The sequence below is a fragment of the Chrysemys picta genome, chromosome 8, assembly GCF_011386835.1.
Source record: "Chrysemys picta bellii isolate R12L10 chromosome 8, ASM1138683v2, whole genome shotgun sequence".
Lineage (NCBI taxonomy): Eukaryota > Metazoa > Chordata > Testudines > Emydidae > Chrysemys > Chrysemys picta.
The window spans coordinates 106904570-106927642 of NC_088798.1; the positions used below are offsets into that span (position 1 = coordinate 106904570).

Sequence of the window (23073 nt, forward strand, 5' to 3'; positions counted from 1 at the left end):
TAGATTGCCAGAGCTTCGGGATTTGACTTTCTACATCTTGCACATCAGCTCTTTTCAGGGGTGCTCTATGCACCATGAGCCCCTGCATCACATTCAGCCTCTCTCTGGCTTAGATGATGATGAGGCTGGATGGTCCCTCTGATATCACAATGACATTAAAGATTACATGGGAATTAAAAGGAGACCATTAAAAGCAGAGGCCCTGTGCTGGGCTCCTCGCTCTAGGCTAGTTGCTGCCTTCTCTGGCCTCGGGAGCCGTGAAGGTGGGCTCTGTAGCCAGAGTCCCCAGGAAGAGATCTGGCTGATGCCGACAGAATTCCTCCCAAGGTCTCCCAGGCAGTGAATGTTGACTCACCTGCTGCACCCTATTGCCACTTCCTTGCTCAGCCATTTCCCCTGAGGGGGGCAAAAAGGGGTGGGCCTATGGGTCTGCAGCAAAGCTAATCTCCAGGCAGCCTCATCAGTACAGCTGGCCCGCCGCAGGCTGCCTGATTGGCCACCCCCACCTGAGTGGCTGCAGAGGCCAGTGGGCCGGCACCCAGCTCTTAAGCCAGCAGCAGCTCCGTGGCTTCTCAATGCTCATGCTCACCACTGTGCCTGCTCCTGCCTCGCCTTGCTCCTACCCTGGCACCCTCTGTCCGGCTCCTGCCTTGCACCCCTTCTTGCCTGTTACTCTACTTGCTCCAGTTCCTGACCTCTGGCTCTGACCCTCGTCCTTGGGTCCCAATGCCTGCTCCGACCACTAGGCTGGACCGCCCTCATCCCGGTCAGCTGACGCTATGGCCTTGCTTCTCCGTGAACCCTTTCAGGGACCTAGTGTGAGGAAGGAGAAGGAGCAACGCTTCCCATCAGGATTCTGGCCACTCTCTGGACAAAGGCACAAGAGCTGGAGTTGCTCCCTTCTATGCCCATGTATAGGCTGGCCAGGATTTGCCCTTCAGTTTTTCCTCCACTTGCTGAATATGGATTAAGTAAAACCCTCGGCACTTGGCCCAGGATGATTTGCTTCATTTTCTCCGGTAGCCTCTCTCATTCAAATACCACTAATCACTTTAATCCTAAAATCAGGGGCTTCGGTTAGGTAGTGCGAGATGGCATACTTCAGGGAAATCGGTCAGTGTCCTGCCTGGGATAGCGTGGTTAACATAACTAGGATAGTTTGCACCGGGCTCTTACGAGAAGCAGAGGACTATTATAAATTACCTCCTGTGTCTGCCTGCCTGTGTATCATACCACACGCCTCTCCATAGCCTCTGATTATTATGTGCAGTACTGGCCGAATCCCTTCCCAATCATAGCTTGGGGCGGGAGGGTATGACCCCAAGGTGACTTTGGGAATTAAAACTGCGAGTCGGGGAGGAGAAAATTGGGGTTTCTGTCACTTACCTGGGACTGGAGTTGGCATTTTGAGAGATCGCCTTTCCCTCCGGAGCCAGGGAGACAGCAGGAGCTCAGGGTCTCTCCTAGGAGGCTGGTAATGAGAGTTTCCTGGGGTACCCAGGGGCAGGGCAGAGTTTAAGGCAGTCCTGCAACTAGGGGAAGTGGGCACAGTTCAGGAACAGGCCAGACAACCTCTCCGTTACTTAGGTCCCGGGGCTGGAATTCACAGAGGAAGGAGGGTGTGAGCTTCCCTGTGTCTCTTAGGGATCCCTGGGGGCAGTTGCTGTGAGAACCTGGAAGAAAGCAATGGCCTGACAGATCCCCGAGAGAAGTCAGTGGCCCCAAGAGCTCAGTGAAGAATGTTCTACTGGGACTGCCATTACCCTGACAGTTTTTGGTTTGGCCAGAGGGCTAAGCTACCCAGGGAGCAAGGGAAACTGAGGCAACTGATGCACATGATGATGGAAACATAAGCCACGTACTATAATAAGTGGGCTGATTATCAGAGATGCTGAGGACCTCCGTGGGAGCTGCAGGGACTCAGCACCTATGAAAATCAGCCATCTTCTTTACGTACCGTCTACCGTTAGACATCTGGGTGTTGATTTTGGTTAAACAGTGAATCAGTGACACAGGAGGGAATATTACCCAGGAGGCCTGATAGCTGGACACAGGATCAGATAGCAGACACGTTGCCTCTTGGTTGCAGACACAGTTTTCTGTAGCGTCTTTTTAACCTTTTGGTTGTGGGGAGGGAAAAATAGTTTCCATTTTAGTCAGTGTCTTCAGCTTCCTTTGGTATTTACAGCAGCGTTAAGGTGTCCTGTGTGCTCCGTGACTCCTCTCCGGGAGTGGGGAGGGAGCAGGATGCTAAATTCTCAAATATCTAAAACACAAGCTAAACCAGCTAAGAACTCACAAGAGACCTTACCTGCTGCCGCCACTGCTTACTCTGTAGCTGAGCTCAGTTTCTGCAGCAGTAAAACATACACAGATCAAACACGCTCGGCAAGACTCACCCATTGGCTTTATAAACAGGGCCAAGGGAGATTCCGTTTTCTGCCCTCTGCCACCTTCTGTTCTATTCTGTAGCACTGGGTATGAAGTCTTCCGTTACACATGGCCATCTAAGGAACTTTACGAGCTTTAAAGTGAACACATGCTGCAGTGGGGTGAAAACCGAACTAGTAAGTGCAATCTTCTGTGCAATCTTCTGAGGAAATCTGCGCACGGTGGAATCCTTGTTGACTCTTAAACTCATTTCCAGTAAGACACAGGGGACTTCAAGTGAGACAAATCCCTCCATCAAAGACACTTCTGCCGTAGAATCTTCCAATACTAACCCACCAGCCATAGAGCGGTGTTTTGGTTTTGTTCTGTTTGTTTAAATTGTACTGCTTTGAAATCGGCCTTTTATCTAGTCACCCAGTGCCCTATGTGTCTAATTGGGAATATAAGCTGCTTTGAGCAGTGGCCACAGCTGACTCTGTATCTTGTAGAGTGATGAACGCTGCTGGCATTTACTAAAAACAAATAATACCACCTCCCGCTGAGCAGCATGGCATTTTCAAGATTTCAGAAACTTTCCCGTTCCACACTGGGATAAAACCGAGACCTCTCTAATTTTTTGTGTGGAAAACAAGAGCAAAAGTCTCACGTGTCTCAGACTGTCCAGGTAGTTATAGCGCTCACCTGGGATGTGACCCTTTTCCGTGAAAAGTTGCTGTTTCAACAACAAATTGGTATTTTCCATTGAAAAACCATTAAAAAAAATCCCGGCAGCTCTACTAGTGGATTTTCCCCATCTCTACTTTCTAGGACTCTGCAACCTGTAGGCCCAGCAACCTGGTCTCATAGAAACTCTCTTACTCTTGTCACATCTTGTGCTTATGCCCCTCCCCTGGGGCCTAGTGCAACATTGACCCTACAGTCAACTATACCCATGAGCTTTGCTGACTCCCAGACTTCCGTGTCCCCAGTTATGGGGTTTGCACCGGTTCCCATGAGGAGATGGCACCACAGCTTAACTGATCTCACCCATCGTTATAATTTAAGTACCACCAATATGCTAGGCTCTATACTATCAGACAGTCATCGGTGCTCACACACAAACATAGGAATTCCCAGATTGGATGAGAGCTTTGTTCCACCTGCTCTAGTATCCTGTCTCTGACAGTGGTTGGCATGAGGTGCCTCAGAGAAAGGTGCACGAAGCCTTTTCGTCCCTAGTAGTTAGAGCCCTGGAGCATGAGGTTTGATATCTCTTCCAAAACTTGTTAACATTAACTTTTATAGCTCTGGGTATTCTTGAATACTGAGATGGGCTGAAATACATTAGCTCTTTTGCATCCCACTTAATGTACAATGAAGCATCCATCTCGAAGGGAGAAAAGCCAGACCCTCCTGGAAGTCTGCTAAGGACTTTGCTATTGCCAAGCCAATGAATGGGGAAGATCTGTTTGGATGCCATGCCGGGTGCAGTACAAAACTCTAAGACAGAGACCGGAAGAAAGGTAGTTAAGAACGGTAAAGTAGCATTTTGACGTTTCTTGTGTAAGTCACAGGTGAGTGGTTAATGAAGCCTGTGCTGGTGTTTAATCGAAAACTCAGCCCTTTAAAATGTAGTTTGAATATTTCATTAGCAAACCCTTTAAAAAGTCTAATTCAATTTTCCTTCCCATTGCCCCCAAAATGGACTCTAGCAGTATCCTTGGATAGCAGAAAGCCAGTTATAACGAGTAGGGAGGGCAAATTCTTCTGGCCAGAATCCGTCATTTGCTCTGGAGACACCAGGCTGCAGATTCAGATAAGTCTGTGCTAAGGGATGGTTGCTTCCATATCTGAGGCCCGGGAGAGGAGCATCCTTCTTGCATCAATGCTCTTTCTTTCCAGCTCACTGGTTGCATGTCCTGGTTCTAGGTGAAGGCACAAAGCAACATCAAGATTCAAGGCTTGTCTTTATAGCAGTCCTGCTCTTCTGCGGCTTGTGCCCTCACCCCTCCTTTCCTCAAGTGGTCTAATGCTGACAACATTAATGTGGACAGATGCCATGGAGGCAGAAGGTTCATCTTGAGAGACATTGTCACACTATTGTAGGGTGCCACTGGTGCCCAGGGACAGGAATTTTCAGATAAGATGGGCTAGCTTATTTTGTGTAGATGCTTATAATCAAACCTCCGTTGTCTACATGTCCAGGGGACTGAAAAACCATTAGGGAAGATTACAGCTTGCAAAAAAATACTGTACAAGACAACAGATCAGTATGCGATTTGATACACAACTCATTTCTGTGGCTGTGTGTGTATATTTAGTGATGACTACTCCTTCGTCCTACCACAGCAGTAAATCTCTCCTTCCACTGTGGAAAATCCCATTGGTGTACAGCAGGCTCATGGATGGACAATCTGTTGCGGAGAGTTCACTTCCAAGGTTCTATCTGCAGATCTGTTAGATGCTCAGTAATGTACCCGGGCATTAACCGCTCAGCCAAGGACACACACGTGACATTTACGCACATCGTGTCTCTTCTCATCCCCCTGTCACAGATCAGGAAGGCTGAAAATCTCTCTAGTGTTTCGGATGGTTGGTCATTGATGAAATGGTGCCTTTTGGAGGTGAAGTGGCTAAACCAATCACATCAAATATCCTCAGAGAAACAAACTGATATTGCACTTGGTATGTCACATGAAGCAATGGAAGGGGGCACATTGGGAGAGAAAGCTATGTGGCCGGCTAGACGCTGGTGTATCACAGGGTTTTGACAAACACCTGTCAGTGCAGAGAAGGTTTTATGTGAAATAGGCTTGAATAGCTGCAGATATAATGGGGTCAGAGATGGGATGCTAAATGCAACAGAGAGAATAGTTTCTACGACTAGTCAATTCACACATTGGCTTTGGGGATGGGGCGAGGGTCCAGAATTTTTGGAGAGATCGAAATGAAGAATTTTGTTCTGAAGGTGGAAATCTCACCTAATAGAAGAAAAATAGCAATAGTCGAAATACAGAAATCCCCCTTGTTCCCTCCCACCGGCAATCGGCGCTTATTAGTTCCTTGGATATTTCCTAGTACTTTGCCTAAGTTATTTGTGCTTTCTCAATTTAATGAGATTTCTGTGAGCTCGTTGATGAGTCCTGCTCTTGATTAAATAAATTCAGAGATCTGGATGTTATTAAAAGGGCAATTTGTTGACCAAAACCAAACAAAAATCTTCTAACAACAGTCCACAGACGAACTTCAAGGAATGCAGATTTTCACAAACTTACCATGGCATGGAGGAGTCGAAACCTCTGGTCCAGAATCTGTGCTTAGACCAAGTGACTCGCCTCTGGACATCCTGCTAAGGTTACCTAGCCTTTGGGTGGCTGTCCATCTCAGCAGTCTGTGTGCCAGGCATCACTTCCCCAATGTGGGGATAGATTTCTATAAGAAGAGGTGTCACCCAAATTCTTCACATGGAGTGAGGAGAAATGGCAAGGGGAGCTCCTGCCCATGTAATTAAAGTATCTGTGTTCTCAAGAATCCTTAAATTGCAGCAGTAAGACACATTCCCAGCTGCCTACATCAAACTGACCTCCTGAGAACTTTTCTTTTCCTGCTTCCCATAGTTGTTTCTTTAATTCATCCCTTCAGGAGGGTCTCCAGATGGGATTAAGTACTTCCCCTTGCACAGCTTCCTCCACTTTCTGAAGGAGACTATTTCCCAGTCTACTAGATCTCACTCCTAGACAGTTCGTCCTGATATGCAAGCTAAATTTCTCCATTCTCAATTTCATCCCATTAGTCTTTGTATTTCCAAGCTCTTCTCCCCCCTCCCCTTCTCTTCCATGAGTTGCTAGTGCCTGAACTTTCTCCAGATGATTTGGCAGAATCTCTGGTTTGCATTGATCACCACTGCAAACATTATTAAGTTCCATTGATTCCTGATAATGGATGGATTCGTTGTGATGGTACCCATTCCGCTCACCTACTAGTTACAGCCCTGAATGAGAATCGGTTCAGACCAATCAGCTCCTCTGGCCGCTGTTGTTGGCCAAATCCTAAACTGGATCTGTCTTTCAGAAAGGATCGTGCATGCTGGGACGTTCAGCGCAGTTGTTTGGCAAACCCTACAGGAGAATGCTTTACGTGGGCAGCAGGGGAGTTTTCTCAGTTCTTGTCTAGAGAAGAATAGCACCAGGCTATTTAGCCACTCGTGATGGCCGATGCAAAACGAACAATCCACAGTCCAACAGCATAAAGGTGATTTTTTTTTTTTTATCAAACGAACAGCAGTGTAAATAGGCTTCTGGACACGAAAGAAACCAGCCAGCCACAAGCTTTAAACGTCTGTCAAGCCATCGCGCACCCTCCATTTGCAGGAATTATCCAAGTATTGGGAACAGCAAAAGGCATCAAATTAGTTGCTTCAGTTCACCCAAATTATCCCTTGGGGGAATAGTTTTATTCGTACCTGTCTGCATTGACACAGGGCTGCTGAAGGAATGGAGCAGCACCGTTGTCAACCTGAGGCAACGCCTACAACCCAAGATTGCGAGGGAGAGTAACAAAGGGGGGCCAAACGCTTTTGTGTGGAAGAGAGGCAGGTCATAGAATTCATGGATTCCAGGACCGGAAGGGTCCACTGTGATAGTCTAGTCTGACCTTCTGTAGACCACAGGCCCTGGGACTTCCCTATAATAATTCCTAGGGCAGAGCTTTTAGAAAAACATCCAGTGGTCAGTGATGGAGAATCCTCCATGATGGGCCTTTGGATGCTATTTTTTAATAGTATATCCAGGTTTTGATACTGTTTGTCTGAGAGGGGGCACCTCTTTGGTGCAGGCTGGTTATTCTATGCCAACTGTTGCAGCAGGGACACAAACTAAAGCCTTTCTCTCAGACAGCACCTTACCTCAAAGCATCTCAAAGTAGAAACCACCAGTCACGCAGAATTTTGTGCATTTGTGATGTGGACAAAGGGCCTATAGGATGAAATCACCACGCTTGTTTTCACCTGAGCCTCAAACTTCAGCGGTGAAAGACTCGTGCATTAACCTATGTGCATATCACATACCTTCTTTGAAAAAAACCCCTTTCCTCCCTTAAAAACACAGAGGTGCTCCCTGGACAGATGAAAAAAGATGCAGAACACCAAGTGAAGAGTTGTCCAGTTATAAGAGTGGGGGAAAATACTCACAGCAGGAATTTTCAAAAAGTCTTCTGCCATCCAGTAATTTTCCAAACGATTTCCGTTATATGAAATTACCACCAGAAAAATGCCTCCATGCATAAACAGTGTGAACTTTCTGTTACCAGGTATATTTACAATGAGCTTCTCTTGGGTAGCTTTTAAATGCTTGAATGTTGCACTAGCATCTCCACTCTAAACATTGACATTTTATTGCTTTACTCATCGAAAGGAGCAACACAAATTATTCTTTAATTAAATGGACTTAATGATGTTGGTTATGCAATGTGTTATCTCACCTAGCGAGACAAAACTCAGAGGTCTTTCTGGCCTTGGTGCATAATTTCTTTCATCCATTCTCCGAGGGCTCTGGGTGTTACAATTTTTTCCATGCTTTTAGTGGATGATGAGGTAACTCGGAGACACTAATGCTGTTTGAGTGACAGGGAGTCCAAAAGAAGAGGAGATTGCAGTATGGTGCAGGCAGGTCAGGTCACGGATGGCAGTTTGGGACATCATTACTGAAAGGGGTTGAGAACATGGGATTGAAAAGCATGTCATTATCCAAACACAACAGTGCAACATGAGGAGGTGGAGTAAATTTATCTTTAAGTAGCAGGCTGACCTTATTCAGAACTGTAATTTAAATGTAAGGCTAACCTTTGAAAATAGATCAAGTGGTATAAATTATTAGGGAACAGACATTTGTCAGATAGATGGTCTCTTTTAGTAATTTTATGCATGAATGGTTACCTTCTGAGGTAGAGTTGATGTCTGCAGAGAAGAAAGCTGAAGAACCAGTTTATCCTTTGCAGACATAAGTCTGTCTTTTAATCCATATTTTGCCTATCAAATCCAATACAGAGACTGAATTCAGATTTACTGTCTCCCTACCCAATATGGTGCCACAGTTGAAATTCCTTCCCCGCACAGAATCGCTTGTGCTGCTGTTGTTGGGGTGCCTGAAAAATGCTCCAGTCATTTTAGAGCTTGGCTAGATGGACCGTTTATCTTGTAATGTCAGCTGCTGCTCTTTGTGGACATTACTGAACTGTGGAGAACATCCGTTAAAGAACAGCTGACACCTCCTGGGTAAACTTGGGCAGAGGTCCCTGGCCGAGGGAGAGCGTCATCTCTTTGTTATGCAGGCTAACAGCTTTGGAGTTCTGTGAAGTTCTAGGCTGCCTCTGGCGGGCTGCAAAGCAGCTGCGGCTGGGAGCAGATTTTTCCCCAGAAAGATGTGAGAACAACTGGTCGACCGTGAAATTTTGATGGACTTTTTTTTTTTTTTTAATCAATTTTTGCATTTGGAGATGAAAACGTTGTCTTGTATTTTAACCAATTCTACTTATCTCCTTTCGGATGCAAGCGCCACATCCAGACCTCTGTAACATTGAGCTCACACCATCACAACAAACTCCACGTCGGGGACCTTTGGGAAGCCAATGTCTGCCTAGACTGCAGCTGCTAGCCTATTGGCCCTGACTCTCCATTCCTCGGTTCCTGTGCTTGGCCTGATTTTGGGGGGAGGGAAAAGTGAATTTCAGCTTTATATTTACAACTTGGTCACTAGTGTTGGCTGGAGCAGCTTTGGTCCTCTTCCCTGTTCATCTCTGACCCCTTTAGGGTGTTGTACATGCCCAAGCATGGACACTGCTTTGTAGTTGGCCCTTGTGCGGGTTGGGCGGGGCGGGGGGGGAGAGGGGGGAGAAGATCCTGGAGCCCTACAACCCTCCCCTGCACCCAGTTGGAGCCTGTAATATGCATGGAGATGATCCAGGTACTATTTAAATACACCAGGATTGGTTTCCTTCACTGCTGGTGCTAAATCCAATGTCTAAGGTAAAGTTTCCCAGCACTTTTCTGTTTCCACCATGACTCTTAGCCATTTCCCACAAGACCATGGGAGCGAAATGTGCATTGTACGTGTAGCATAGCGCACAGTAGCTAATCTCTTCTGACACTTTTATTCACTCGAGAGGCAAGAGGGGAATAATCGACAACATTTGGCCTCTGCAAATTCCCTTCAACCCCAGCCGACAACATAACCAATCATATCAGAGTGTGCACAGATTTCATCTAAGCAATTCCACAAGTGAGAGCTGGCTTAAAACGTTGCTTGGGTGTGTGGGCTTGACTGTCCATCTCAACAGGAACGCTCAATTTCTCCCCCTCCGGATGTCATTCCCAGCCACTCTCCTATCTCTGGACTAATAGTAAGTTTCTCTGTGGAATTACTAATTGATGGCTCTGTGGAGGAAATACCAGCAGAGAGAAGATATTTATTCTCCTGTACATTTCTCCTCTCATGCTTCATGAAGTGACTGTCAGTGCAGCAGTTGGAAATGCCTGCATTACTCCAGCACCTAGGAATGTTACCAACCTCCCTCGTCCTCCTCTCTTCTCGTCTTCATTCTTCACCTGGTCGAGTTCATGCGAGGACAGATGCATGGCTTCTTGTTAGGGCTCTGGAAGACTGAGTTTAATTCCCAGCTCTGTCACAGTCTCCCTGTGCGACCTTTGGCAAGTTATTTAATCTCTTGGTGCCTCAATTCCCCGTTTTTGTAAACTGTCCATGTTGAGCTTGTCCACACTGAAAAATTACACTGTATCAGAATGAAGTAGCTAGTACCATACAAAACAGCTATTAACTACGATGGTAAATATGATTCAGCACTCAGTGTTGGCAAGGATGGTCTCAGGCCTTGGAGTGTCATGCTGGTCATGGTTAACCCTAGATCCACCCTAAAATTAATACAGCAGATTGACATGATGTTAACTGTGACCAACCTTGCCAACACTGAGCGCTGAATCATATTTACCGTTGTCGTTAATGTGTTCTCACATGATGTAATTTGCCTGTACAGATAAGACCTTAGATTATTTTCACGGCAGGAACTGTGTCTTAATGAGCCTATGTAAAATGCCTCGCACATAGGGCCCTGCACTCAGCTGGTATGTCCAAATGCTGGAATCTGCAAGAATAAGCAGTCAAAGCTTCTCCATTCAAAGCCCTATCTGGAATTATAAGTTTCCTGCTGATTAGAATTAAATCAAGACTGGAACGTTTTATTCAGCACCCCCCTTCCCATTTTACTGGCCTTCGCTGGTTCCGATAAAATGAAATTTGGCCCTGAGCCATCCTTGGCTTTGGTTTTGCAAAACCCAAACCTTGGCCTCCTTGACTCATCTCTAATAATTCTAGTAGCCCTTCCAGAACTCTATGGGACAGACTTCTCCCTTGTTCTAAATTTTGGGCTCTCTTCTCCCGTTGGTCGGTAATACTGCTTCTTGTCACTCCCCCATCCCCATGCATCAGTGGGAGAACAGACCGTATTTCTCACACCTGGTACTCCTATAGTAGGCTTCTCTTACACAAACGAATTGACTCTGCAAGTCTTACTCTGAAATCAGATCCTTAGTTTTCAAAGCAATCCCCAGAGTTTTAGATGCTAGAATCCCATTGAACTTAATTGTAGTTTCACAGCTTCATAGAAGCGTTCAAGATATTCCTGTGGCCAGGGCTTTAGCAACAAAGAACGTGGCCCCCTCCGAATGGTGGCCCCCTCCGAACATATGTTCGGGCGGGGCCCCTTACAATGCAGAAACTGGAATGCAGTATTTATTTTGCCACTTTTAGGGGCCCCCTTCCTTGTGGGGCCCCCTCCAGTCGGAGGGTACGGAGGGCGCTCGCTACGCCTCTGCCTGTGGCCTTGCCCCCTCCTCTTACTTAGTGATATTTAAGACGTTATGGGCCAAAAGTTTTAAAGGAACCCCAGCCCGTCCTCCAGTTTCTATGGGTGCACATTTGTGCCTGCAATTAATTGTGGATGCAGATGTTAGCATTTAGACATCGAGCTACCTTATTTGCATGCCTAATCTAGTTGGTAGACATCAGATTGGTAGCATGTGTGCTGTCAATTAATTGTGGATGCAAAACCAGAGTCCATTTAACAAAAAATAAAAAACCAGGCCCTGCGGTTTTAGGCCCCTTCCTTTATTGTTTGCAGTCCTAGCATCTTAAATTTCCTGTGCTGTAGGAAGAGGTTGCATTTTTGTTCACTTGTTTGTGCTTACAGGAATACAGTGTTGTTCTGTGCACTACGGACAATTGGAACTTTAAGGTTCCAGGTCTGCTCCCTCCCTGTTTGTTGCATCCACTTGTTGTCTCTTGTCTTACCCTGGCATGGTAAGCTCTTTGGGACAAGGGCCATTTTTTTGTTACATGTTTGTAGCATAACGGGGCTGCGGCCTCTAGGCAGTACCTCAATACAGCTTAATATAGCTATGCATGGTGCTTTACAGACACATAAGAAGATGGGTATCTGCCCAAAGCATCTTGTCCTCTCTGGACATTTACCCAGAGGATTATGGTTTCTAGACTCTGGCTCAAATTTATATCCCTGGAAGATTATTTTAAAGCATCTCAGCTTCTGAAATTGGTTTATGTGAGCAGGAGTCAGGACTCATGAATTCTCTTCTTCCTTCTACTGACTGGCTGGGTGGCCTTCGTCAGATTAACCTCTCTTTATCTGTTCCCCTTTCAGAAAAGCGGGCATAATAGGATTAAAAGTGCTTGCCACACTGGGGTAATTTGAAGGAAATGCTGACTTTTGAGTGCCAGTCACTGTAACTGTCTTGCAGGGAGTTATTAGGCCTCATGTTTCTGACATGTTTTGAGATCCTCCATGTATGTCTACATAGCAGTTAAACATCCGCGGCCGTGCCAGCTGTCTCAGGCTGCAGGGCTCTAAAGTTGCAGTGTTGACATTTGGGCTGAGGCAAAGTGCTAGGAAAGGGTACTCTCGTGTATCGTGGCTTGTTAGTGTTAGGCATTGTCTTTTGTACAGTGTTTTGTGACGTCTCCGGCGTGAATAGACTTCAGAAATACTGCTCCATCCTTCAGCCTGAGAAGGAAGACTTCCCTCCTCACCAAGGTGCTGCCTTTGTATCTTCCTGCCTTTCTCATTTAATGTAGTAAATAATATAATTGTCAGTAGCTGTGCTTAAAATCCTCCCAGTTTTGCCTTAGTTAACTTTACCCCAGCGTTTGCCAAGTTCCCTCTAGATGGTATTGGGAACACCCAGGGAACAATGCAAATTCTAACAAAATTATTTAGCTATCTAAGGCAATTGACAACATCTAAGCTCAATCACTGCGTCTATTTCTGGTTGCTTCTGATCTCACTCCTTGCCATCTGTTTAGATTCACAATTGTTTTGCTAGACCTGCAGTGTTAATATCCTGCTCTGTTGATATTATTTTTAAGGAATATTAATGAACGGCCTCTGGGCGTGACATCTTTAAAAACTGCCATCGTTTTTTTTTAAATGGTAAAAGAACAGTGTTGAAGTGCCCCTCGGGTAAATACAGCTTAAAGTAGTTCATGCATTTTAATTAGCAAAGAAATCCACAGATAAGGACGAAACATTTGTCTTCCTCAGGCAAACCAGAGGAACATCAGGCCCACAGGTAGCATAATTTAACTCCAGAGAGATTCCATTTATATCTCCTAGTCTAAATCTTTAAAATGCCTTCCTGATACAGACAGCACATTTCAAGGCGATGTGCAAGCAGCTCCTCTGTGGGAACTTTCAGGTTCCTTCTTGCTTCACGGCATTATGGTTTCCAATCAAATAAAAAACAGTGGAAAATTGCTGTATAATCTGTGTGTATATTTATATGTGTGTCTTTCTCTCTGTATACTGTGTGTGTTGTAGCGGGGTGGTCACCCGTTCCTGCCTTAAAAGGCTTAAAATGGCCCGGGGAGAGGGCTGAGGCAGGGAAGGAAAAGCGGGGCTGATTGGGGAAAGCAGCCACAGCTGGGGGCCATGCCCCAATCAGGCCGAGACTGGCTTAATGAGGGCCCAGCTGGCCCTTATAAGAGAACTGGGCCCAGAAGCCAGAGACAGACTCTCTCTAGCTGTAGAGGGAGGCAGACCTGGCTGCAGGGACCTGAGCAGAGTACCTGAGTGAAGCAGGGCTGGGGAAACGCAGAGGAGCTGGGGAGGCTCCAGCCTGGATAGCCCCAGGCTGCGGCCTAGCAGAGGGCCCATGGGTACTGCGGGTTGCAGAGGGCAGCCCAGGGGTAGGCAAAGGCAGCAGGTCCAGACCCAACCTTGCCTATGATGAGTGGCTCACACTGCAGTCTGGCCCAGGGCGCGGGGGCGAGTTGGTGACTGGCAGTGGCCTACGACTGAGGCGAGGTGGGGATATGGGGTGGGGGTTCCCCTGGGTGGGGATACCCTGAGACTGAGGGGTATACTTCCAGGGGGCAGCACCCCAGATAAAGGGGCACCGGGTCTGGGAGGGACATGGGGGGCCAAGCGGCAGCGGGACACCGGCCTGCAGAGGGCGCTCCGGAGGCTGGACGAGCTAATTCCTGGAAGAGACCAGCAGGAGGCGCCGCAGCGGTGAGTCCCACACCGTTAGTGTGTATGTATAAATAAAACATAAGTGATTTATTCTATTGAATAGATTGTTCCTAGTTACTGTAAGCTATGTACTGGAAGATAGACAAAATATATTTGCATGTTGTAATGCCTAAAAACCAGTCCAGTTCTATGCTGTTTCAAATATAAGGTACAGAGATTTTTTTTAAATGTTGTGCATAAGCAGGTTCATCTCCTGCTGACTTCAGTGGAACTTTCACCCCCTTATGCCAGGGCTGGGTTTGGTTTCTTAAGCCATTTCAAACAATTAAAAACAGGCAGTTTTGTAATATTGTTATTCCTTCTAGGGTCCCCAGCTTCCCTTCCACTGAGGAGCCAATCCTCCCTCTCCCCCGCACCCCTGCCATACAAACTTTACCACCCATCCCTAAGCCTTGAATCCCTCATATCACTCAGTGGACTCCCTTTGAAGTCTGTCACTGGTCTAGAATCAACCCGAGAGGAAACTGAGCAAAGAATAGATTATACGTTCTCTTACTGGGGGTGTGGGGAGAGGGATGTGGGGCAAGGACAGGAAGGTGGGGGTGGGGAGGCAGAGCATGTTCTAGTTGCTAAAGCTGGGTCCTGGAGACAGGACTCCTGGGTTCCTCACCTCTGCTACTGATAGTTGCTGTTTAGCACAAGCAAGTAATTTACCTCCCTTTGTTTCAGCTCCTCTATTGGTAACAGGATAAAACCTAACAGGCATGTTGTGAGGCTTAAGTATGTGGAAATCATGCCACATCTTCCTCCTCTCCCTTCTCCAGGCACAGAGGTGCAAAGACAGCAAACTGAGATGCTCCTGCATAGGGGTGGTGATTGATTTGCAAGGCCTGCTCGGGGCAGGGGATGTGCACTCCCTGTATGTTATGGAGCCTGTGTATTGTTGCATGGTGTGAGAACTGGGATGTGGGGCAAAGGTGGAGGACCTAGTACTACAAAAGCCTATTGGCTATTGTCCATGCAGAGCTGGAGCTCTGGGTTCTCTGAAGTATCTCGGGCATGGTAGCAGCTAAGCAATACAGCCTGGAGCCGAGGATTCTTTCCAGTCAGCCCTGGCGTTGCTGAGAGCACATATTGTTGAAGTACTCTGCTCAGTCTATAGTCTTGTGTCTCTGAAAGAAAGGACACCTGCTCGTTTTAAAGAAACTATCTGCAAGTTTTGTAGTCATGGGAATGACCACAGGGAGACAAAAAGGGAAGATAATTGATAAACCCAAGAAAGCTCATCTCAGCTGCTGCAGCTCGTTTTCAGAAGTGTATCCAGTTTTCTAGCTGGGCTGTTGGCTAAGGCACGAGGAAGTCTGGGTGACTTGCCCAAGGTCAACAAGAGAGCGTATGTCCTGACTGGAAGAACCCAAGATCTTCATGGCTAACCGTGAGATGAGTGAATCGTGGATATAACCATTTCCTCTTCTTTTTGTCCTCCGAGAACTGCCCTAGAGGCTGTGAAATGGCATGAGAACAGAATGATATCAGGACCATGGTGGCAGTGTTGGGAGATTTGCAAACTTCATGGTGGAGACCACTGTCAAAAACACTTAGCAGGTCTCAGATTAGCATTCCTGCAGCACATGAAATAAAAAAAACTGGATTATGCCTCACCACCTTCGTGTTGTAGGATGGGATGCGAAAAGATGTCTGATCCTGTGCTATGACAGACAACAGCTCAACTCAGGAGTCCCCTGTGTCGTGCTCCAAGAGGAGACTGAACACAGCACAAAACCTGGACAGGATCCAGTGTGACACAGGACATTAGAGCAGCCGTGTGTAGATCTGCATTGTTTTATATAATTCAGTAAAGCAAAGCATTTCTGAATGGCACCGCATCTAAATGCATACATGATTTATTTGGTTGTCAGACATTCCCAATGCCTTGAGTCTGGCTGAGCTGTGCTCAGGACAGGACCTGGGGCGGGAGGGAAAGACAAAGCTGCCTGTATGCCACCTCTGTCCTCCTCCAATCCCTGGGCCTCCTAGGAGCTGACTTGAGGCTGCTCTAACTTATGCCAACTGGTAACCGCCCCTAAAGGGCAGTTACATTAGTTGGGGATTGCAGCTGCCCTCTAGTGGCATGTCTTTCTCGGCTGTGCCTCCTGTGTCAGGGTGTCAGAAGGAGGTGGCATAGGTCTAGCGTTGTCATCTGGGAATTCCACACTCGGGTGGCATGTGCACCTGTGTGCTTAGAGCTGGTGCTCTATGGGGGCAGATTGGAGCAGAGGATCTGCCTTGTTGTGTAAGGCTTTAAGGAATAGTGCATCTTCTGGCAGGATTATGTACTGTTGCAAGTGGGTGCATTAGAGAATGGATCAGGGATATGGAGCCTTTCACCTCTTGAGCTCTTATCTGGAAATCTTTGTCATCTGGAAGCTCGTCGGTGTGGTTTTATGTGAAAGGAGTTGGTGCTGCCTCCAGCCCAATTCCTACTGCAGGAGACAGCTTTTCACTTCACTAAAACCACTAGTTACTCTGCCAGCCCTGCGCTGGTCCCTTCGGGTTAAGACTGAGGTTTATCGGTGGGATGGACTTGCACTAATTTTGAACTTTCTTTAAGTCCAAGATTTTCAAAAGGCAAAGCCTTAAATTAAGCACTTTAAACCCTGGCCTGATTTTTCAGAAGAGCTGAATGCTCAACTGTTCCTATTTGAAAATCAGGTGGGTGCTTAAATATAGGTTTAGGAGCTTACCTTTGGGGTGAAAATCTGAGCCTGATGAGAGAAGCTGCAGTTTTTCCAGTGGCCTGAATCTGGCACTTTTCAACAGGACAAAAAAATTCAATCATGGATAAAAGAAACGAAAACAAAGAGTTATTGCGGTGATGGAGTAATCTTGGTATCCATTAAAAGCCAGAAAGTCTTGTCTTTCCCTCTTCTCTACACACCCGCTCTGTTATTGTAGAGACTTTACACTCCACTGCCAACCAACCAACTCCATTTTATATTTTTGTAGATCAAATAACCCACAGGAAACAGGTATTAGGTACTGACAATATAAAAGAATATTTAGCCTGTTATATGTGTACTCACACTTCAGTTTGGGGAATTAAACTTCTTTAAAGCAAATGACTTATTTCTAGTTCACAGTATTTCTTATGTAATTAGCAAGTTGGTTATATTAACTCCATTGACGGATGATATTACTGATGTTGTCAACTTCCACATGTGTATACAGGGCTCTGTTGCTTGCTTATGAAACTCTCTGTCAACAGTAAAACTAATGAGTAAATGTGGAACATGCATGTCATGGTATTTCATTGTTTGCTTCGCTTATCAGTCAGTAACATACTTGTTGCAAATAAATAAAAGCGACAAGGGGCCAGATGAGTCTTAGGGGTTTCTTTTGCCACTGTTGGCATTTTGTCATGTTGCTAAGTTACAGCAGAGTCAGGCTTCTACTTTAGGGAGCAGCTGTTATTTTAAAATGTAAAATGAACAGATTACCAGGGGCTCCCAAAGCCGTTCTGCGTGTGGCTATAAGATTGCGAGTGGACTCAGGAGACCCTCAATGCAAAATGCCAGTGTACTGTAAAAACAATTCCCATTGCTGCATCTAATTACAAAGATGAGTAAATCACTAAGAAAATAAATAAATCGAGTGTTGTGTCTTAAATGTAACAAAAAAAAAAAATTAACAATCCGATATGATGCTACCATTCTGATAGCCTGACAGAGATTAGCACTGAGAATGTGTTTGTATGTCTGAGACTGCTGGAACTTAAGTGGGCTGTAGCCCACGAAAGCTTATGCTCTAATAAATTTGTTAGTCTCTAAGGTGCCACAAGTACTCCTGTTCTTCTTTTTGCGGATACAGACTAACACGGCTGCTACTCTGGGTGTGATTAAAATTTATCCTTTTTAAATTTGCATCCCTGAAACAAAACACACATACAAACAAAAGAACAAGAACACACTTCATCACAAGTTTGACGAGACCTTGTTTTCCCATTTTTAAAGGGGTTCTGACTCCTCTTTTGCATTTTCAGACCAGAGCCCCCAGTCGTTATATGGCCGCTTCCACTGACAGATGCATTTCACAAAAAGAACAAACATACATACAGACTAACACGGCTGCTACTCTGAAAGATGCATTTCAGTGATGGAGATAATGAAACAGCAACAGGTATTTCTTAAAACTGCTGTGAAAGTTAATTATTTGAACTGCTAATTAGCACCTCATTCGCTGCAAAATTGGTGGAGTTCTTTGAACTCCGTGTGAAGCATCCCTACATAAGAATGCCCAGAGTGGGTCAGATCAATAGTCCAGTTAGCCCAGTATCCTGTCTACTGACAGTGGCCAGTGCCAGATGCTTCAGAGGAACTGAACAGACGAGGGCAATTATTGAGTGATCCAGTCCCAGCTTCTGACAATCAGAGGTTTAGGGACATAGTCATGGATGCCTCTATTACTGCTTCCTTTTGGAGATTACAAAAGAACCTGGGAGCCAGATTCTGCTTTCAGGGACCCCAGCACCCTTACGAGAGTTATACTTGTGCAACCGAAAACAGAACTGGCCTCAAGTGTGGAGGTGAAAAATAGGAAAGCACAGAGCAATGATGTTTGTGTTTATTTTTAGTTTGTAACAGGAGAACATTAGTCTCTTGTTAGCCAGAAGAATATGCCTAATGCCATCTATCACAGGGTGAGCTGGCGTTCAGCTGCCCCTGGGCTAGGCTTAACCCCCTTCCCCAGGTGAAGGAAATGAGGCCAGGGTCACGTGATGGGAGTATGTGACTCAGACCAAGGTCTGTTCTATGCAGAGAGACTCTCCTTAGCTCCCAGGCAAGTGGTTTGGGCAGCAAGAGAGACCTGTAAGGGATCCAGATTGAATCAGGGGAGAAATCCTCCATACAAGTCAAAAAGAAAGGCCTGGCTGGACCCACCTGCAATCAGTGCTTCTATATCCTGGGAAATTTCCCAAAATCTGGGCATTTTTAACAGCATGTGCCCTACAATTTCCCAAGGTGAAACATTTTACTCAAAAATTCCCAGATTTTGGGAAATTTCCCAGGATATAGAAGCACTGGCTAGCGCCAAAAATTTCCCAAACTGGTAAAAAATTCCCAGACTCTGGGAATTTTTCACCAGATTTGGGAAATTTTTGGCGCTAGGTTGGGAAAAGTTGGCATCACGATGTAGAAGCACTGCCTGCAATGAGGGGCTGGAGAAAAACCTTTAAGAAGGGTGTCATGGATTGCTGAGCCAAAGAGGGGTATAATGGATTGGTGAGGCTGCAGGATACAGCTGAGAACTTCAAACTTGGAGTTGAGCTGTTTTATATTAACCCCCTTCCCAGAAGGGGGAAATAATGCCAAAGCCCTGGTGGTTGTTTGGCTGTGGAAGTGGGGAAACTGAGGCAGCATCCGGCTCCAATTCAGCAGGAGGTGAGATTCTGGTACGCTATCGCTGGCTCACAATTTGTGTTTAAGCTATTTTTCACCCCTGTTTCCCTCTCATTTTCTTAATTGCTCGCTTTCATTTAAATAAGTATGTATTTAGTAAAAGTACTTGGGGTTGGTTGAATTCTCCAGTTGGATTGAATGGGAGGCATATTACCTTTAAAGAACCTTTTTGTAGTGAAGGAGGGAATATTGTTTTACTCCATGTTGGAGACAGTGTGCTACCTTCACAGGGTATTTGGTCTTCTCACCTGCTTGGGAGGAATTTTGTTACCTCCAGGTGCATGTCTTTCACAGTCTGGTACTGGAGCTGGCTTGTTCCAAGCCCCACTAGATTTCCTGTGGTTATTAGTGTGAAGTATATGTTGTATGGATCACAAGTAGCCACGTGAATTGAGGCCAGCTTTAGAGTTCCAGAGTTACACTGTGTGTGTGTGTGTGTGTGTGTGTGTGTGAGGGCATCAGACAGTCTTCTGAGAGTTTCTGAATCTCTCCAGAAGTCTTATTTTTTGGGGGTTCTTCAGTTCTACCTCAGTTTGCACCAGGGGGGGCTCCTGAATACCAAAGAAGCAGGAGTGTGAAGCCTAAGAGATGGGGCCAAGGAGAAGTGGTGACTCCCAGCCCTTCACAAGTGGGCATGTCCATCAGCACTTTCTTAAACAGCCAGGATAAACAAGTTGTAAGAGTGACACTAAAATTAAATGTCTCTTTTCAGAAGAGTCATGGGTTTAGCCTCAGTGTGATCTGGCCTAACTGTGAAGAGCCCTTGGTAGGCTCTATTCCCTCCCTTGTCCTTTCATCCGTCAGAGCAAGTTAGTTGTGGTAGTGACTGATTTGCCTCCCGCAGATGGAATCTGAATCGATGGGCACTTCTTCTAAAGGCTTTTGACAGACGCATCACTTTACTGTGCTGAGATAAATAGGATGGTTTTCTCTAGAAGCACTACCCTTCTGAAAATCTTAAGAACTTCACTGGGGATTTTTTCAAACCCATTGGAATCCAGTTGGATTTTAGGGACCCATCTCCCTTAGGTATCTTTGAAAATCTCAACCTTAATAGGCATATGAAGACAGTAGGAGGTCTATGGAAATGTTTTTTTTCTCTTTAAAACCCTAGAAAACATAATAGAGCCGTGGTTTTCAACCTTTTTTTTTTTCTTTTTTCATTTGCAGACCCCTAAAAATATTGAATGAGAGGTGCAGGCCCCTTTGGAAATCTTAGAAGTAGTAGACCCCGGAAGGGTCTGTAGACCCCAGGTTGAAAACCACGGTAATAGAGTAAATACCTGCTTAGTCAACTTTAAAGCAGTCCTTTAGAATTCAAGATTACTTCCCTGCTTTAAGAAGAACAGGAGGACTTGTGGCACCTTAGAGACTAACAAATTTATTAGAGCATAAGCTTTCGTGGACTACAGCCCACTTCTTCGGATGCATATAGAATGGAACATATATTGAGGAGATATATATACACACATACAGAGAGCATAAACAGGTGGGAGTTGTCTTACCACCTCTGAGAGGCCAATTAATTAAGAGAAAAAAAACTTTTGAAGTGATAATCAAGCTAGCCCAGTACAGACAGACAGTTAGATAACAAGTGCACTAAGATATAACCGCATTTGCTCCAATCCCTCGGATAGAGACAAGCACCTACAAGATCTCTATCAAGCATTCTTAAAACTACAATACCCACCTGCTGAAGTGAAAAAACAGATTGACAGAGCCAGACGAGTACCCAGAAGTCACCTCCTACAAGACAGGCCCAACAAAGAAAATAACAGAACACCACTAGCTGTCACCTTCAGCCCCCAACTAAAACCTCTCCAGCGCATCATCAGAGATCTACAACCTATCCTGAAAGATGATCCTTTACTCTCACAGATCTTGGGAGACAGACCTGTCCTCGCTTACAGACAACCCCCCAACCTAAAGCAAATACTCATCAGCAACCACACATCACTGAACAAAACCACTAACCCAGGAACCTATCCTTGTAACAAACCCCGATGTCAACTCTGTCCACATATCTATTCCAGTGACATCATCATAGGACCTAATCACATCAGCCATACCATCAGGGGCTCGTTCACCTGCACATCTACCAATGTGATATATGCCATCATGTGCCAGCAATGCCCCTCTGCCATGTACATTGGCCAAACCGGACAGTCTCTACGCAAAAGAATTAATGGACACAAATCTGACATCAGGAATCAAAATACTCAAAAACCAGTGGGAGAACACTTTAACCTGTCTGGTCATTCAGTGACAGACCTGCGGGTGGCTATATTACAACAGAAAAACTTCAAAAACAGACTCCAACGAGAAACTGCTGAGCTAGAATTGATATGCAAACTAGACACAATCAACTCCGGTTTGAATAAGGACTGGGAATGGTTGAGCCATTACAAACATTGAATCTATCTCCCCTTGTAAGTATTCTCACACTTGTTATCTAACTGTCTGTCTGTACTGGGCTAGCTTGATTATCACTTCAAAAGTTTTTTTTCTCTTAATTAATTGGCCTCTCAGAGGTGGTAAGACAACTCCCACCTGTTTATGCTCTCTGTATGTGTGTATATATATCTCCTCAATATATGTTCCATTCTATATGCATCCGAAGAAGTGGGCTGTAGTCCACGAAAGCTTATGCTCTAATAAATTTGTTAGTCTCTAAGGTGCCACAAGTCCTCCTGTTCTTCTTTTTGCGGATACAGACTAACACGGCTGCTACTCTGAAACCTTCCCTGCTTTAGAATTTGTATAGGTTGGATTAAAATTTCTATAGAAAGGGTTTCCTTCTGTGCTGAATTCTGCAGGACTTACCCCTTTATGGGAAAACTGAAAACCTGATTGTTGAGGAATTAGGTGGGATTTCCTTAACATCACCTTGGTATTTGCATGGATATGCCATAAGAAGGATAATCTAGTAGATAGGGCACTGACTTGGGAATCAAGAGACTGGGATTTAATTCCTGGCTCAGGCCACAGTTTTGGGCAAGTCACCCTCTGATTCCATATCTAATCTACAAAATGGGGGTGGTCCTTTATCTCCACCGCACTCCCGGGAGGTAAGAGAATCCATTAACGATTATGAGGTGAACAGATATTATGATCGCCATAATAGGTACTGTAACAGGGTGGTCTGTCCTAAAAATGGATGTGGGGGCCTGGGTCCAGCCAGCCCTGTTCCAAGATATGTTCTTTAAGGACAGGTGTTTGAGACTGGTACTTTGAGGAGAGACTATCACCAGACCCAGCAGGTAGCAGGAGCCAGGTGACTGAGTCATGTGACTGCCCACTGGGCATACAAAGGAGTGCTTTTACCTCAGGTGGAAAGCCCGGGAGGAGGAGGGGGTGACTGGTTCCCCCCCGGGGTGCCACCTGGGTACCACTAAGCCCCCTGACCCAGCAGCCTGGGCTCCCTCTCACCCTGTACTGCTGTGACAAGCTGCAAACCCCTCGAGCCTGCACTTTCACACAGGTAGGGACACATCCAGCTGCGGTTGCATGCAAGCTCTAACTCCTAGCCTGGGACCCCAGAGCAGTACCGTCCTGCCCTCGTCAAATCTGGCCAGTATATGGATTTAACACCCGGTCTGCCTCTCCCTCATTGTGAAGAGAATCATGCACACTTGTGGTAACTAAGAGGAGACTTTACCCAGACACCTTAGTCAAACGCACACTGGCTTGGATT

At 45.8% G+C, this 23073-nt stretch overlaps 1 long non-coding RNA gene across 3 annotated transcripts in view; it reads left to right on the forward strand.

The window, feature by feature from the left end:
* Window positions 1-23073, forward strand: part of LOC112059817 (uncharacterized) — a 124492-nt gene that overhangs the window by 10979 nt on the left and 90440 nt on the right. The window contains exon 1 of one of the 3 annotated variants that reach the window (XR_010589945.1): window positions 13471-13962. The exons of 1 other annotated variant lie outside the window; for it this stretch is intronic. This is a non-coding gene — a long non-coding RNA (uncharacterized LOC112059817). Of the gene's footprint in view, window positions 1-13470; window positions 13963-17965; window positions 18100-23073 lie in introns of those variants that run through there. One more of the 3 variants, XR_010589946.1, reaches the window with a different exon arrangement.